Source organism: Xyrauchen texanus, chromosome 2, assembly GCF_025860055.1.
Source record: "Xyrauchen texanus isolate HMW12.3.18 chromosome 2, RBS_HiC_50CHRs, whole genome shotgun sequence".
In the NCBI taxonomy this organism is placed as follows: domain Eukaryota; kingdom Metazoa; phylum Chordata; class Actinopteri; order Cypriniformes; family Catostomidae; genus Xyrauchen; species Xyrauchen texanus.
The window spans coordinates 28,860,130-28,878,960 of NC_068277.1; the positions used below are offsets into that span (position 1 = coordinate 28,860,130).

Below are 18,831 nucleotides of genomic sequence, written 5' to 3' on the forward strand. Positions count from 1 at the left end.
ATCACCAAGCTGTGATCTGTGTTTCTGTGTTATTTTTTCTGACCACCAGTTCAGTGTCAGTCTGCTCGGCATCCATCTTCACCTGATTTCGACGTTGCACACCGGAAACTCACATGACATGACCACACGTGCCTCTCTCTAAACTGAGACTGACTGGTCATCTTTTTATTAGCAGTGTAGAAAATGGGCAAACAGATCTTGGAGAGAATGGGCTGTCACGTCCACACATGAACTTATTTATTTAATAAAATAGCAGCATTTTGCCATCATATAATCGCACAGGCTGACATTGCGATTGCGATATGACTAATCGTGCAGCACTACTGGTCTATATGAAAAAGGTTGTGGCCTATTTTGGCTCCCACAAGAAAGACATTTACTGAATATTTTAAGCTATGAAATTTTACTGTCAAATTTTTTAGATACAATCAGGACTTTACTGGTAACATGTAAATTAATGAAATAGAAATAGAGTTGTTTGGAAATCACATCATTAGTCAGAGGGATGATGTTGTGAGATTATTGAGAGTAAGCAATCTGTCGAAAAAGCCTTTTTATATTTTGACATTAGCTCAAGAATGAGCCAGACACTTTACTGTTGTTTACTTGTTGAATCTGAGGCCTAATCTGACAGATGGGTGCTGAAGTGGATTTATAGTGCTGCATGAAAATATCCAAGGTGGAGGTTCCTGTATGGACTGTCAATGAACAGGATGAAGACACACACACACATATTGGAAGAAAGCTGGTGTTTAGAATTTTTTGCTATCAAATAAGACTTCCAGCCAGATCCCATCTCTACAGTAAGGCCTGACCTTGAACAGTCGATATGCATCATTAATATCTGCCATATATTTGATGCTCCAAAGCCTTTAGAAATAAATTAAAGGTCTGTGTCTACTATGTAGATGTAATTGCTTTAAAACTCCATGTGCAATATTCCATTGAAATGCTTTAGGCCTGAATCCCCTCTTTCCATCTTTACTTAAAACTACAGAATGAAGCACATGTAAAAAATCAAACCACTGTTCCAAAATAAATGAACATCAGAGGGTTTAGACCAATTTGTAAGCTCTGTAAAGACATGAACAACCATCATAAGACAAATGTTTTTGTGAAACCTCTTATGTGCCTAAGACTTTTGCACAGTACTGTAAATACTTTTACTATAGAGCAGCCTTTCTCAAACTTTTTTCAGTCAGGGCACCTTTCAAAAGTGCATAAAATCTCAAGGCACCCCAGTGTAAAATATAATTTAAAAACACTGCATAACCCAAATGTAAATGCAAATGTCCTGTTTATTTAGACAGAACAGTAATGAACAGAGCATAATACGAACTGTAAATAACAATAACAATAATAATAACAACTTTATAGCACCTTTAAAAACACAGGTTTGCAAAATAATTCACAAAATAATTAATCAGAGACACAAATGCCATAAAACCGTAAGAGGTGGACCGCCCAATACAAGAACCCAACAACAAATCCAGACCAGGAGAACTAAAATGAAGTGCAGGATGCAGTTAAAATAAAATAAAAAGTGGCAGACATGAAAAAAAAATATATACAATACGATAAGAAAAAGATGCATGTTAAAAAATGCACCAGAGATACTAAAAGTGGCCTAAATTCACGTTTATTTTTACGTTTCTGTCAGTCTGAGGTGTTGTTGCTATAACGCGTTGCTATGGGTTGCGTCACTTGCGTCAAGTTGTGTGTGTGTCTTGCTTCGGTCTTGTGAGACGGATTTTTATGGTTAATTTTATATATATATATATTTATCTAAAATGAATTTACAATTTTATTAATACGTTCATATGTTTAAAAAGAAGAAGAATGTATTTATGTAAATTCAAATATATTTATATATGAAATGTCAAATTTTTGTTTATTTTTTATTTTTTTCTTTAGCCTACGTAATTTTTTGGCGGCACACCTGACACAGTCAGGGGGCACCCCAGTGTGCCGCGGCACCCACTTTGAGAAAGGCTGCTATAGAGCATGACATGTTAGGGGATACATTTTAACATTTGCATAACTACATTTACAAGCTTTTTCTGACAAAAAAGGTTAGTTTTCGATTAATTTGGTTAGTTTTAGATAAGATTTAGAATAGGGAGGTCACTTTTGTTTATTTAAACCTCAATAGAGCATTAACTTTAAAAACCTAATCTGTTTGGGATAACATTTAACTCGTGTTTAGCACCACACATTTGATGTTTCACCTAGGAACTGTGATACATGTAAGGGACCACATTTAATCACTGGGCTCTATTTTTGTGAGTGCGCAAAGACTGTGCACAACTTTATATCCAAGTTTCGTGAGAGTGATAATGCTAATCACATTTTCCGTGCCAGCGCAAGTGGATATGGTTGGAAGTTTTTGCGCTATCTGTTGGTGTATGCACGCAAACTGTGGGTGTATTGTATGGTAATGAAGTGGCAAAAGGCGCAATTAGCTATTTTCCTTAAAAAAATATGTAATTGTGCTAAGACGTTTCAAAAGCAGGTTTTATCTTTGCATAAAGTCTAAAGTCAGTTCCTGCTTTTGCAGTTTGGAGAGTGCACCAGCAGATGGTAATATAGTTAATGTCCAATCTCTGAAAATATAGTGAAACATCAAATAATATCCCTGATTATCACTGTTGTAGCCATTTATGAAACAAAAATGTATTATATTTGTGTAAACTATAGGTCATGGTTTATTTTTCAATTATTATTTTTTGTATGTTTATATTTACAATTGTATTTATGAGCTAATTTGTAATGGTATTTTTCTACCTGTCTTCTCAGAGTGATTTTTAAGTCACTGCAAAAGGGGCCAGTGAAAGAAGTTGGAGAAAGTAAAATGTTTGATTTTAAATAATTTTTTGACCGTTTTGTTATTTTGATTATATTTTTGTTTCATTTGAATTGTAATTTGAATTTAGAAATATTTTTGGTTGAATGTTTTTGTGTTTCAATAAATTTATTGAGTTGAGTAAAAAAAACTAGTGTTTTGACTAGTTTAGAAGTGTGCCGATACAATCACTTTTAATACTAGCCATGATTTTTGTGTCAGTAGATGAAATACTTACTATGACTAAATACTTAATACTTACATTTTCTAGAATTTAACGGAGCATAAATCCAAATTCTGACAAGAATCACATTTTCCATGCATATAAAACAAGTGTGTCACTGTCAAAGATATTTGCCTGACATTCAAAAAGAATGTAGTAAATGCATAAAAGAGGGCTATCAATATATCAATTCTTCTAATTCATTGCATACCGTCCATTTACGTGTAGGTAGGCAGCTCCCTTGATACTCCCCGCTATGTACGGCATTGGAGCCATTTTAAAGTGAATAGATAATCATTACCAAAGTTCTTGTGTCAGCACTTGCAAAAGACTGTATGACTATATTAGCCACCTTTGTTTAGTACTAATCCGATTCAGACTGTGTTAGACAGTTTTTAACCTACCCTATGTGCCCAACACACCACCCAAACAAGGATTTCATCTTCTGGGTTATCCATGCCTTTGACATTAAAACTAAACAAATTAATTACATTTGATGTAACCTAAAGGGCAGAAGTCTAAAGGGAATCGTCCACTTCAGTCAGAATTTATCATCTGTGTTGAGATTTACATTATGTTTACTTAAGGTTAATTAAGGTTAACCTCAAGCTTTCTTTAAAACAGGTTTGCTGGCACCAGTGCAAAGATGAGAAGACTCTTCATAGGCCAGCTCTTAATCTTCTTTCTAGGACTGGAAGCTTGTTACAGGACAATGCAGATCATCTTTACCCATTATGTGTGGTTTATTACTCCCTTTGCATTTAAGTTGCATAATATACTATTGGTAAACAAACCCATGCCTTTCTGCAGTGCAGAGATCAGCTTTGGGACTCAAGGCACAGCAGATTGTAACCTTATAGAGGGGTTGATAGGATGAAAATGGCAGGGAGAAGGGGCTTATGCATGCTTTTAAAATGAAATATGTGTTGAGAGGGAAGCTTATATAAGGAAGGAGATCATTGGGAATAGGTTTTCTTCTCTCCAGCAGATCATGCTGAGCTGTGGCTGCTGGGATGTCAGCAGGTCAGGTGCATTACTGATGGCTGCTAGACTAGAGCCAATTCTTATACTTCAGAACAAAGAGAGAAAATGGACATTTAAATAACAGATACAAGAAGCCAGAGGAAGAGCACAAAGAGCTTGAGTGATTTAGAGAGAAAGTCTGCGAGAGTGTGTGTACCATAGGGATAGTGAGATGGAGCTTAAAGAGGTAGAGGCAGATAAAAGAGCAAGGCAAAGGACCTGGATTAATATAATTCATTCAAGCCATTCTCTTTAGCCTCTAGTAGAGGTTGCACTAGAAAAAAATCTTTATCCCTCACTCTGTCTTGTACGTTTTCTGTCATGGCCTATTTTCATCCATCAAATTTGTTTTTATTTCGTAAGCACTAGGGCTACATTCAGGGTTGTAGCATCCATAATAATGATATGCATGCCAGTGGATATATAATAGATTTTTTATTGTACAAGTGAGTGTGGTGAAACAGGAGTTCTACATGTCAATTAACCGCTGTGCTAAAACAAGATTTTTAAAATGTACCTGTTACGTGCGGCTTTAAAAGGAAATTATTCGGTTGGAAATTTTGAAAAAGCGCATACATACACAAGTTCAGAAATGTTTTCAGTGTGCCTTATTTCAACATAAAGTGTTGTGAAGCTCAGGTTAATACAGCTACTCTACTAAAATAGGGTCTAGACATTTGCACTTAGATTAAATGCAAGCATACATTAATTTTCAGAAACGATGTCACTTTTTTGCACTTTCTTTTTGTTCTTACACTTTTTTGCCTTTTATAATCATGCAGCAACATACTGACATAATGACTGATGTATGCATTCATGAATTCAGAGACACTCCACTCAAAATCTCAACACAAGCGATTAAGAGAGGAGCATATTACCAGGTACAAATGGTGATGGTCCTGTTCACTCATGATCGGATGGCCCGAATTGCATCTTGATACCAGGCAATAATTAGGGCACACACACATACAGTGTTGTGTCAAAACTTATGCACTAGGTTAAAATGTCTGTCAGAATGATGGACAGCATTTGGAATTATCCGTCAGTGTTTAAAAAATTTGGAAATTGGTGGAGTATTTTCAGTTAATGCAATCCCTAGCCTCTAGCAGCAGAAGCCTGGTTATTCAGCAGTACAACAGACTCCATACTTTGGATCTGAAGTTACACTAAAGTTGCCTTTTTTTTAAGGGGTTCTTCATTTAAAAAAAAAAAAAAAAAAGTAGTAACCAGTGGCAGCAACAGTGGCTGTACACATGAGTGTTGACCTGAGAAACATTTTCACTGTAAATATTTCAGCAACCATGAATTGTGTCCCTTTTAGCGATGCCTGATTCGAGAACGAACCATTCCTTTGAGTTGGTTCTTTTCAGTGAATTGGCCAAAAGAATATTCTGCTGGGGGGAACCCTCTAGTACAGTGATACTCAAAGTCCATCCCACCTGCCAAAAAGCTGACCCCCAAGAAGTTATATGTGGCACCTGCTATTGCAGTGTTTCCCAACCTTTTTTCTGCCACAGCACACTTTTTATGACAAAAAAATTCTACGGCACACCACTATCACCACATTGGCTAACCATCATCAATATTTTTCCTTTTCAAGAACTTGTCCATGTTTTCTGTCCGTCATAGTGGCATGTTTACTTGTAATGTTTAATATTCAAATGTCAAAAAAAGTTTACTTTCTCATCGTCCGTCATTTTGACGGACAGTGTCATAAAAATTCTGTCATAATCTATTATTACCCGTCATTTAAATTTTCATATTTTAATGATAATACGACATTTAATAGCTTTTATTTTCGTTCACATTTTCATTTTTAATCATGAATTACAGGACGAGCATATAGCAGATTATACATTTATTTATTTATGAAGAGAACAGATGAACAACATAGACACAAAGCAGATGAATGTTTTTTTCCCCCGCAGTGACCGCGGAGGACACTAAAACACAACAAATGAACAACGCAATATTACAAAAACAAATACGATTAAAATATGAACAAATTACGTAAAAAATGAACTGAACAGAATTCAGTCGACAACTCAAACCTTCCTCCTGGTCCGCTTCGACTTAAACTGAGTGCTCGCCTGTGCGTAATCAAACGTATCAAGGGAGACTGATGCTGAGGCAATTGTCATTAGATTATACATCTTTGCCTCGGACAGACGACTTCTCATGGCAGTTTTAATTTGGTTCTGGAGGCTAAACTCAGCGTCAAGCATTGCATCGCCCTCCACATGACAAGAGTTGCAGAAAGCGTCACTGAGGGGCGATTTATCAGTTTGTCACGTAAAAAAGTGGGGTGTCTGCACAATAAACATTGAAAACATATATTTGGAAGAGAGAAAAAAAGCTTACAGTTGCTTTGATAGCAGAAAGTAATAAATTAACTCGTTTATGTTTAGGTCTAAGTGTTTTCTTGGTGAATTTAAATTAGTTCAATAACTGGGGTCTCTGATATTCGTAAACGATAAGGTAATATTTAATTAAAAGAAATTATGAGACATTCAATGTGTCTTCACAAATTTGGACAGTTTAATATATTTATTGTTGCTAATTTGTACTCTCAAATACATTATTGGTGAAGCTAAAACGTGTTTGAAAAACACTTTGGTGTCAAATCACTTCATAGACTTCAGTGTATTTTGCAGCGCTGACCCGAGTCATGTGAAAGACCCTTAACGTGTATAAATATCACTCACTTTTGCACATTAATAATTTCTCTTCACAATCACAAAAGTGACTGATTATGGTTTCAAAATGGTGAATTTCTCACAAAGGTGAGGAGTTTGGATCCCTGAAATGATTATAATTTTTTTTTTCCACGGCACACCTGTGGCAGCAGTGCAATGCATAAAATCATGCAGATATGGGTCAGGAGCATCAGTTAATGTTAAAATCAACCATCAGAATGTGGAAACATTTTGATCTCAATGATTTTGACCGTGGCATGACTGTTGGTGCCAGATGGGCTGGTTTGTGTATTTTTTTAATTACTGATTTTCTGGGATTTTCACACTCAACAGTCTCTAGAGTTTACTCTGAATGGTGCCAAAAACAAAACGTATCCAGTGAGCGGCAGTTCTGCAGATGGAAACACCTTGTTGATGACAGAGGTCAACAGAGAATGGCCAGACTGGTTTGAGCTGACAGAAAGGCTATGGTAACTCAGATAATCAATGTGTACAATTGTAGCTCAACAAACTCAAAACAGTGGAAATTATTGTGGACTAAAAGTGGGAAGACCTAGGACTCCCCAAAGTGGGAGACCCACATTGACTCCTTTGTGAAAAAGGCCCAGCAGAGGTTGTACTTCCTTCACCAGTTGAGGAAGTTCAACCTGCCACAGGCACTGCTAATCCAGTTCTACTCAGCAGTCATTGAGTCTGTCCTCTGCACTTCAATAACTGTCTGGTTTGGTTCAGTTACGAAATCGGACATCAGAATTACATTCCCTTGCACTGTATATAACAGTAGTGTATTAGTACATACTATATGTATATTTTTGTCGTATTGTGTATTTCGACATATACTTGTATTTCTGTTCACTTCTTATTTTTATTCTGTTTATCTTTAATTATCTCTGTCTTGTTGTTGTATTGTTTGTGCACTGGAAGCTTCTTTCACCAAGAAAAAATCCTTACATAGGAAAAGCATACTTGGCAATAAAGCTCACTCTGTTTCTGAATAGTATCTCAGAATGCACAACACATCTAACATTGAGGTGGATGGGCTACAACAGCAGAAGACCATAACCAGCAATCATAACTCTTTTGATGAAGGTGATGCTATAAGGTGATGAAATAAGTGAAGCATATTTGGTTTTACCAGGTCACTTAATTCACTGGCCACTGGCCAGCAATTTCTAAAAGTGACCCACTAGCTGTGTAATTTGAGTACTACAACAAACATCCTCATCATGTGGATCCTCATCTGTTTGGTGGGAATGCTGCTCATTTTATTTGAATGTGTATTTCAGCACCACAGACAGCAGTGAACCCTTGAGTTATATTCTCTAGAATCAGAGCTTGCAAACACTATCTATGATGTGCATGTAATATGTAGTAAATGATGCAAATAAATACATTAATCTGAATGAGGTGAATGGGATTCATATTGTCGGTGGAAGTCACGTGGAGCTGTAGTGCGGTTATTGACAGATCTTCCTCACTATGCCGCTTATCTTGCAGCGTGCATGAGGATGAGTGACAACGAAGCAGCGCAAGAGTAAACAATGAACCTGTCACCTGTATAAAATTATATTTAGACTTTTAAGCCTTTTACATGTTTTTCTGCGCACCTTGATATTTGTTGTATTCTCTGTTCTTTCACACACCTATTAAGTGGTTTTAGGCACTCTATAAGTATTATTCGGTACAGCATCTTTTATCAACAAAAATGTAACAGCGAGCTTTGAAACAAAGAGAAAAAAGAAAAATAAGGTTCCCTTCCGAGGGAACTCGCACTGCGTCGTTGAAAACGACTCTTTGGGGAACGCTCCTTAGCGTGCGCCTCTGAATTATGAATGAAACTATTCCAATCTTGATTGGTGTTGCGTCATGACGTAACATGTGACGGCATAACCGGATGCATAAAAGTGACGCCGGTACACACACACATTAGCTTTCGCTCTTCAGCAAGCGCTCTATGTTGAAATTGTTTGTCTTATTTGGTGTTGTTTGTCTGATTTAAAAATATTATGGCCACCGAACAGTTCAAGAAGTGCGTGCACCCCTGCCCTCGTTTCATTACGGGTAGGGACACGCACGCTTTATGTGTGAACTGTTTGGGAGCGCAGCACGCACAGGCAGCTCTCGAGGGATCTGCCTGTGAAAGTTTTGAAGCACTACCCATGAGAGTGCTGCGCTCCCGGTTGGCGTGCTTTGATGAGCACGGTCAGGCTCGCGTTCCCCACGGTTTTGGTCTGCGTCTGTTGAGGCAGCGCGGCGATTGAGATCGCGGGGTTCGCAGCGGGATTTTGCAGATGAGAATGAGACTGCTGCGGCACTTTCTCATTCTTCGTTTGAGGATCCCGAGCCTACTGTGAGTGGTGCAGAAGCCCGCGTCGCGGCTTCTTCTGCCCATGATCAGGTCCCGATGCTTGAGCTCACTGCTTCGAGGAAGTGGATATGCTCAGCATCGATCGCGGACGACCGTGAGCCAAGCACGCCAGTTTTTGGCCAAGCTTATGAGGAGCTGATTGAGGTTGTGACGGCGTGCGTGGCCAGACTGAATATCAGCTGGCCACAAAATGAGCAGGGAACGCAAGTTGAAAGCAAATTAGACGTGCGTTTCCTGCGGCACAGATCACAACCTCAGCGCCGGGGTTTGCCGTTTTCCCGATCTCCACAAAGATATCTAAAACGAGATCGTGGGGTAAACCGCATTCGTCCCGTATCTCCAGCCCCAGTGTTTGATTACAGACGATGTTTTGGGGGCACGGGATATGGGCTAAAACCCCGGCGCTGCCTAGTAAGCCCTGCAGAGATACATCTGCTTTAATAAGTAGGGCTTACATGGCGGCACACAATCGGTGTTGGTTTCCGCCATCTCTGACGCTCGGGCCACATCAATTTCCGCGAACGCACACCGTGCCGTTCGTGTAAAAAACAAAAAAAAAAACAAAACAAAAAAAAATATATAAAAAACAACAAGCATCAATTGTGGTCACAAGAACCGTGATCGACTAAATCCTGCCGGTCTCTCGCTTCAGGAAGTCGGGAACAGTGCTCGAAAAACACCGAGACCAGCCTCGAGAGGCTGGTTCCCTTAGTTGAAGCTTCGGAAAGAGGTCCTACCGAGGTGGTAGAACCTCGGAGGGCTGCCCCTCGCTGCAGAGCAACCGCGGTTGCTCTCGCAGCGGAGTCCTCAGGAAATCGGTGTCGGTTCCCGCCGTCTCTGACACTTCGGGCCACATCAATTTCCAGCAAACGCACACCGTGCCGTTCGTGTCAATAAATAAAAAACAAGCATCAATGGTGGTCACAGAAACCGTATCGACTAAATCCTGCCGGTCTTTCGCTTCAGGAAGTCGAGAACAGTGCTTGAAAAACACCCGAGACCAGCCTCGAGAGGCTGGTTCCCTTAGAAGAAGCTTCGGGAAAGAGGTCCTACCGAGGTGGTAGAACCTCGGAGGGCTGTCCCCCCCCCCCCTCAGGAAATCGGTGTCGGTTCCCGCCGTCGAAAATCATTTCGCTTCGGGCCACATCAATTTCGAGAGGCTGGTTCCCTTAGTAGATTTTGTAGAGGCATGGAATCATCTTCCCAACATATCTGCATGGGTCCTGCATATAATAAAATCAGGGTACAGACTGCAGTTCGGGCACTGCCCCCCCAAATTCTCTGGGGTGCTGCAGACTACAGTGGTTCCGGAGCAGGCTCAGGTGATGGAACAAGAAGTGCAATCTCTGCTGCTGAAGGAGGCCATAGAACGTGTTCCTCATTCAGACAAGGAGTCCGGTCTTTACAGCCGGTACTTTATAGTTCCAAAAAGGATGGGGGTTGAGGCCGATTTTAGATCTCAGAGTTTTGAACCGGCCTTTGAGGAGGTTCAGGTTCAAAATGCTTACCATTCCTGTCATCGTGAGTCAGATCAGATCCGAGGACTGGTTTGTCACGATAGATCTAAAAGATGCCTATTTTCATGTACCCATCCTTCCATGTCACAGGAGGTTCATGAGGTTCGCTTTCGGGGGCGAAGCTTACTAATATTGGGTTCTTCGTTCGGCCTAGCACTCTCTCCCCGCACATTCACCAAATGTATGGATGCAGCTCCTGCTCCTCTGAGACTTCAGGGCATCCGCATACTGAATTATATCGATGACTGGCTCATTCTGGCCCAGTCTCGAGAAATGGCGGTTCGGCATCGAGATGTCGTCCTTGGCCATATTCGAAGTTTGGGGTTGAGACTCAACACAAAAAAGAGTGTGTTACAACCATCCCAGTGCACAACGTTTCTGGGTGTTGTGTGGGACTCGGTTACGATGCAGGCACGCATGTCTCCTGCACGTGTCGAGTCCGTTCTGGCGATGGTGTCCGGGTTAAAGCTAGGCCAGGCCATCACTGTAAAGCAGTTTCAAAGACTGCTGGGCCTCATGGCAGCGGCATCCAACATTATACCTTTGGGCCTTCTACACACGAGGCCCCTCCAGTGGTGGCTGAAAGCCAAGGGGTTTTCCCCCAAGGGGAATCCATTTCGTATAATCAGAGTAACGCGCAGGTGCCTTCGTTCTCTGCTAATATGGAAGAAACCTTGGTTCCTGTCCCTAGGGCCAGTGTTGGGAGCATCATGTCGCCGGAAAACCGTTTCGACAGACGCCTCCCTCACTGGCTGGGGCGCGGTCATGGATGGCCGCTTTGCCAGGACCATCATCATTCTTGGCACATAAACTGTCTAGAGATGTTGGCTGTGTTCAGGGCTCTGAGGAGCTTCCTTCCAGACATCTAAGGTTACCATGTCCTAGTACGTTCGGACAATACATCAGTGGTAGCTTATCTGAACCAACAAGGGGGACTCAGATCGCGCCCTCTGTGCAGACTGGCGCATCAGATAATTCTTTGGTCCCAAGGGAAAATACTGTCTATCAGAGCAATGTATGTTCCGGGGGTTCAGAATCAGGGAGCAGACATCCTGTCGAGGCAGGGGCTGAGGCCCAGGGAATGGAGACTTCATCCAGAGGTGGTGAAGTCGATAGGGCACAAATTTGGACCATCGGAAGTGGATCTATCCGCGTCTCGAGGGACGTCCCACTGTCCACTTTGGTTCTCCCTCTCACATCCAGCCCAACTGGGGTTGGATGCCATGGTACAGGCCTGGCCGAGGCCTCGCCTGTACGCATTTCCCCCGATTGCTCTGCTCCCGGGAGTCCTGGAAAGGGTCCGCCAAGAGGGCATCAGTCTACTTCTGGTTGCCCCGATGTGGCCGGCCCGAGTATGGTTCTCAGACATAATTTCACTCCCGATAGCTCCGCCACGGCAGATTCCTCTGAGGAGGGATCTGTTGTCTCAGGCAGGGGCACAGTTTTCCACCCTCGTCCAGAGCTGTGGAAACTGTGGGTCTGGCCCCTGAGGGGGTTCAGTACCTAAATGCTGGTCTATCAGCGGGGTGGTTGAAACCATACTTAGCTCTAGGGCTCCGCCTACTAGGAGATTATATGGCCTCAAGTGGAATGTGTTCTCCACTTGGTGTAGAGAACATGAATTAGATCCAGTTAACTGCCCGGTGGCTTCAGTTCTGGAGTTTCTTCAAAATCGTTTCTCTGTGGGTCTCTCCCTTCCACACTTAAGGTGTAGCGTGGCTGCCATTTCGACTTTCCATGCACCACTGAGTGATGGGCCTCTGGGGAGGCACCAGCTGGTCATTCGTTTTCTCCGTGGTACATGGAGGATGAGACCGACAACCAGGTCCAGGGTTCCTGCCTGGGACCTGGCGGTGGTTCTCGAAGGGTTATCCCTGGCCCCCTTCGGACCCCTTCAGTCGGCTTAGCCCAAGGACCTGACGTTCAAGATGGCTTTTCTCTTAGCTATTACCTCTCTAAAGAGGGTGGGAGATCTTCAAGCCCTGGCAGTAACACCAGCTTGCTTGGAGTTTGCCCCTGGCGGAGTTAAAGCCATTCTGCACCCGAGACCTGGCTATGTGCCTAAGGTGCCTTCTAACACGGCACGGTCTACGGTCCTGCAGGCTTTTCATCCTCCACCTCATGTGTCGGCAGAAGAGAGGCTCCATTTGCTCTGCCCTGTCAGAGCTTTGGGCATTTACCTCGAGAGGTCCTCTTCTTGAAGGAGGTCGGACCAACTGTTAGTGTGTTTTGGGTCACCTAAGAAGGGGCTCCCTGCCTCGAAACAAACCATTAGTATTTGGATTGTTCAGGCTATTATCTCGGCCTACAAGGTGCGCAATTTGCCTTCACCTTTGGCCATAAGGGCTCATTCAACTAGAGGCATGGCGTCCTCTAGGGCTCTCTTATCGGGAGTGCCCCTCCAGGAGATCTGTGAGGCAGCCGGTTGGGCTACCCCGCACACTTTCATCAGGTTTTATAGTCTGCACCTCCCTAGTACGCCTGGTGCACGTGTGCTCTCGTCCTAGTTGAGTTCCTGAGTTCAGTTTCACTCTAGGGCAGGCCTTTTTTCGGTCGCGTGGCCTAGTGGGCATTCGTTCCCCAAAGAGTCGTTTTCAGCGGCGCAGTCGCGAGTTCCCTCGGAGGGAGCGTCTCGGGTTATGACTATAACCCTTGTTCCCTGAGAAGGAACGAGACACTGCGTCGTCCTGCCACGCCCCTCAATGCCTGAGAGCGGCTTGCTTCATCGCTAGGCTAATGTGTGTGTGTACCGGCGTCACTTTTATGCATCCGGTTATGCCGTCACATGTTACGTCATGACGCAACACCAATCAAGATTGGAATAGTTTCATTCATAATTCAGAGGCGCACGCTAAGGAGCGTTCCCCAAAGAGTCGTTTTCAACGACGCAGTGTCTCGTTCCCTTCTCAGGGAACAAGGGTTATAGTCATAACCCGAGACGTTCTGTAGAGTCTGGCAACATTGGGAACGGTGTTTTCCACAAGGCGTAGTGAGAATCACCCTGGCACCAACTGAAATTATCTAGGCCTCACACAAGACAGTAAAGTATGTGGTGATTTTTATCACACATCACTTAAGGTGTATGTGTGTGTGCGGGGCACCAGCTAAGGAGTTTCACCTTAACAGTGAAAGAAATATGTAAATTGGAGGGAGTTGGTCATCTGATTAATCTGGAGGATTCGTAAAATACAGTTTAGAGCTCTGCTGTATCATCAACACAAGGAACACCCAGTTGAAATAAAAATAGTTATATTTACAACAAGATAAACAAGAATAACTAACAAACTATTAAATGTTTCTAATATGCTAAAAGATAAAATAAATAAATAGGTAATTAAAGTGCATAGGATGGAAAGATGTAAGTGGTTGAATTGGATGGAGCAATGGTAAAGTATGACTTATCTTATTGAAAGATAAATTGCTGTTTCTCTGTTAATTAATAAAGTGAAAACTAGATTATTTGCAAGGTATTTGAAACGCAGGTTATGCAATCTAAAGAATGTTAGAAAATCATAAACTGATAGTATATACTAATGCAAAGGTCTCATGGAAAGGGTTTTAGTAGTGATATTTACGTTCTCCTTGATCAATCGAGGAGTTCTGTGATGGTGACATCTTCCACTGGGGCTCAGAGCCACATTACAGTGGGGAAGGAGCTGGATTCCATTTCAACAGCCTTGGACACGAAGCAGCTGAGGAATGCTGATCTCCTGGAAGCACAGAGAGGGGTCTTGTTCCAGGGATCTGGAACACGCAGATATACAGCTCTCATGTCTGTGCAAGATTCATCATCTGGAACACGCAGATGCACGAAGCTCGCCAGAGCTAAACCTTGTTGCTGTAGTTATCTTCCTGGTTTTGGGATTCCGAACTTGGTGTTGCACTTGGTGTTGCAATAGTCTCTTGTCATGAGACTTGGTACTTGCTCGATCTTCTTCTGTCTCTCAGATGCAGACAAAGAATGTTGGATGATCTATTATCCTCTCTCTCAATGAATGAGAGTTAGTATGTTGAATGGTTTGTATTCTGTTACACCTCCTACCACTCAGGCTAGAGATTCAGAATGTTCATTATTATTCTGCTATTGCCTCTCTCTCATAGAGTGAGACCAGAACAAAGGTGTGGCTGTTGTAAGGATGTTTATACCTTCCTGATGACGAGGAGATTTCAGTTTGGTGCCTTCCTGTTTCAGGGTCATGATTGGCTGTTGAGATCGGAGGGGATCCACATAGTGTGGCTCACCCTCACTTCTCTGTGTGAAACATTTGCATATTTTAAAGTACATAGTTAGAACAATGTCTTTAAAGTCTCATCTATGCATTGCTTATTGTTCTTTCCCAAACCTCTTCTAAAATACTCTTTTCTGAAGTTATAATGACCAAACATGATATTGAAAGATTAAATATTATGCATTCATTAATTGATACCACCATAGTTCAGTTTGTGTGAACTGTTGTGATAATTGAACAACTACAATTTACATAAACAGTTCTGTGTGGATGGGTTGCAGTTGGTGTCCATATTAGGAATAAAAGTTTGTGTGTAAAGATTTGTCTTTGTGGCTTCTTTGTTTCAGCTTTTGCCACATGGTAAGTTCATGCTGCTACGAGAGTTAAGATTCTTAAAGAATTTTATGGTCCTTTTCACCTCTGGCCTTAGGATGGAGGGTTTGAGAGGTTGCTATGAAAGCCCTCATTGACCAATGAAAAGTCTTTTCCAACATTTTGAAAGGTCTTTCCTGCCTTGTGAGGGGTGTCTGGCAGTTGTCAGAGCAGCTTATCTGATGGCTGTGCTTGACATTTGTTGTGTTGGTCCTGCCACGATCGAATCAAAATGGAGCAACTTTTCTTTTCTTTGAAGAGGTGTTCTGTTATAAACTGGCTTCTGGAATGCCTTCAGGTCCGATTGTTCACCACACAGGATATGACACTTTAACAACACAGAGTGTGATGAAGAGATAACAAAGGGCTTGTAATAAAGCTCTGTACGTGAATGCATGCTTCAGCTCTACTGAACCACATGTTACTGATGTTATTTGTTTGTGAAGGCTGCACAGCATAAAATAAAAACGCCTGTAGTGTGATAAAATGTGTATCTATTATGTGGCTTCACTACTAGTCTTTGCTAAGAAGCACAGGTTGTTTTCCTCTTCTCCCATGGGAGCCAGAGCCAGACAGTTCTCACTCTTAACTTGAAATGCTGCACTCTTTTGAAGACACAAATAGGCTGTGTGCTGTCTGCATCTGCAGTACTGTGTGATGAAGTAAAATTCAATTCGTTTTAGAGACAGAGAATTTCATATGTTCAAAAATGGAATTTCATAGAACTACCGTTATCGTAAAATTGAACATGCACAGACACCTTTGTGTGGATCTGGTGTGGTAAAGAATGGCCATTTATTGCTGCCAGTCATTATTATTTACTGTACCAGTACTGCTGGGCTATTAAAGCTTTTTGGACCAAGCCAGCCATCTGATGGTGTCTTGACAAGGAACAATGGTCAATGATGGGAGGAATGCAAGAGCATATCTGTCAACTCACCTATCCGGTCCACCTCTTCTTTCTATTCATCCTCCTCATCCTCTTTCTTGGGCAGCCTGTCTGATAGAGCCATTACACTGACACCAGTGCCTACACTCCTTCTGTGCTCATAATGGAGGAGAGGCCAGTGAGCATGAGACTGTGTGAGAGAGGGGAAGGGAGGTCTGCAGGGGTGTCGAGAGGATTTTAGCCACACTGCTCTTCTGGCATGCTGCGTGGCCACTGCCATTTGACAGGATTTGGATGAAAAATTAGACCCTGCTTTCGCTCCAGATTTCAGCTTTTATCAAAATGGCTTTGAGGGCACAGCTTTGTGAAAGAGAGACAGGGAAAGATAGTGATGGAAGCCTAATGAAAAGTCTGTGTGTGTGTGTGTGTGTGTGTGTGTGTGTGTGTGTGTGTGTGTGTGTGTGTGTGTGTGTGTGTGTGTGTTAAAAAGAAGAGCAAGGGTGCAGCTATTTCTCTCTGGCTTTCTTTCAGTTTTTCCAGCTGTCCATAGAGCTGAATCTTGTTACTCTATTTATCACCATGGTTTTTACCAGTAGCTGTTGAACAGCATTTGAAAGTGCAGTGTCTACCTGCAAGATTTCAGATAGCAGTGTTCAAGTGCATCTGTGCACACAATTCCTCATTATTTGTCAAACCAACATACTGTTTTTTTTTCTTTCTTTCTTAAATCCCTAAACCAAGACCTTCTTCTGACTGTAACTTGTCCTAGATCTTTCAAGCTACATCCACCATACTTGGCACAGACCTTCAGCCTGTTCTGACTCGGGTGGCTATTAGAGGTGGGCGATATGGCTACAAAAATGATATATCTGTATTTTTCAGTCTATTGACAATATTTGACATACAGTATATCTCAATAATTATGTGTTTGCTTTAAAACGGCTCAAAAGTGATTGTTTGTTTTACCCCTTCACTTGCACAGAACAGCACATCACTCAATTATTCTGCAGTGCACATATACCGTGTTTATCCATCTGTAATCGCATCCTTTTGCAGTTTTGTAATCACATATGACCATAATGTCATTTTGGTGTTTTTTTAATAAATTGTGCAGCCCTGGAGGTTCATGAAATTAGTCTAATCTATCTATCTATCTATCTATCTATCTATCTATCTATCTGTCTGTCTGTCTGTCTGTCTGTCTGTCTGTCTGTCTGTCTGTCTGTCTGTCTGTCTGTCTGTCTGTCTGTCTTCTCCTGTTTAAATTGAGTTTTCTCTTTATCTTCCCCAGCCGAGGGGAATTTTCTCCTCATTGTGATTGGGACAGGAGCAGAAAATAGGGTGTGACAGTGACATCCCTTATCAGATCTGATTCTTGTTTGTCTCAGTCCATCTGGAAAATACATGTCCCTTAGGAAATGGACAAATTTATGGGACACTTCCACAATTAGGTGGACAAATTACTGGCAAAGTCACCCAAGTCTGTGGGGGATATCTGTGGTGCCATTATCAGTCTTATCTAATGGAAAACATCTGCTCACGTAGAAGCACCCCCACAAGAGAACAAGTGACATTGTCAGGAAAAGAGGAAAGTGAGCGAGTCTGCATCACTTGCATATTCTGCTCCCTGTCTCGGGTGGGACACCCCTCCTTATCTTCCTCCTTTTCTCAGAGTGCGCCAGAAGAGTAGCACTCTTACTGAATAAGGCTCTTTGTGAGCTAGTGCTCAGTAATCATGGCACGCAAATCAACTCCCTGCTTCAAACAGAGTCAAAGTCTCTTAGATACATGTCAGTGAATAGAAGCTTCATATTTCTTAGTTCTAGTTGCAATTCTAGTTATAGACATCTGTCGGTCAAACTGGCTGCTGTCACTCATCACTAGAATAGGAATGTTTGGCAGTCATATTGTTTTGCTGACCTTCCCTAGGAGATGCAGTTGTTGCATATGTGTGTTTGTATATGGATGAATGAAAAGTTTTGAAGGAAATTACTTTTACTCACTGATATTTTTCTTTGTAAGATCGATTAATCAATAATTCTGACACTAGGCACTGCATTAATTATGCTATTTTCTAAACAAAATGTTTAAGGTTCTGTAGCAGCTGAGGATAAGTGGCTGTATGCATTTTGTACAATACTACTTTTCTCATTGATCTTGTTGTTTGTCTTTTCTAGTTTTGTGCCTGAAAGATCCATCACGCTACAGCAATCGGTAAGTCTGTCTTAAGATGAGAATGCTCTCTGCACAAACAACCGTCACCACTGTCTTCTTGTTCTTGTGCCTCATATCCATAATCTGCAGACATTTTCACATTTTCTGTGCTGATTTTGAGCGGTATTCTGAAGAATATTGTGGAATGGATTTTTTATTATGGTAATGTGTGTTTTACAAATGTGTTTTAAACATTTTTCACATAATTTACTCACCCTCATGTTGCTCCAATCTCCAAGCTTTTTTTCTTATGCTTATCAAAAAAGGTGATGTATTAATGAATATCTCAGTTCGTTTTGTCGTGTACCTAATTTTTTGACCTCAAGAATGAATGTAAATATTTCTTGTTTGCTTAAACTCCATAGGGTAAGCTACCTTTCAGTTTAAAGTTTAAGAAGTTTACTCAGTTTAGGATTTAATCATACATTCCTAGCCGCACTGATTTCATGACTGTGATT

General features: G+C 41.7%; 1 protein-coding gene across 2 annotated transcripts in view; it reads left to right on the plus strand.

Annotated features, from left to right (window-relative positions):
- apba2b (amyloid beta (A4) precursor protein-binding, family A, member 2b) overlaps window positions 1–18,831 on the plus strand; it is a 130,377-nt gene that overhangs the window by 13,121 nt on the left and 98,425 nt on the right. For both annotated transcript variants that reach the window (XM_052090600.1, XM_052090607.1), the window contains exon 2: window positions 18,337–18,373. The gene's annotated coding sequence lies outside the window, so the exon portion shown is untranslated. The remainder of the gene's footprint in view (window positions 1–18,336; window positions 18,374–18,831) is intronic.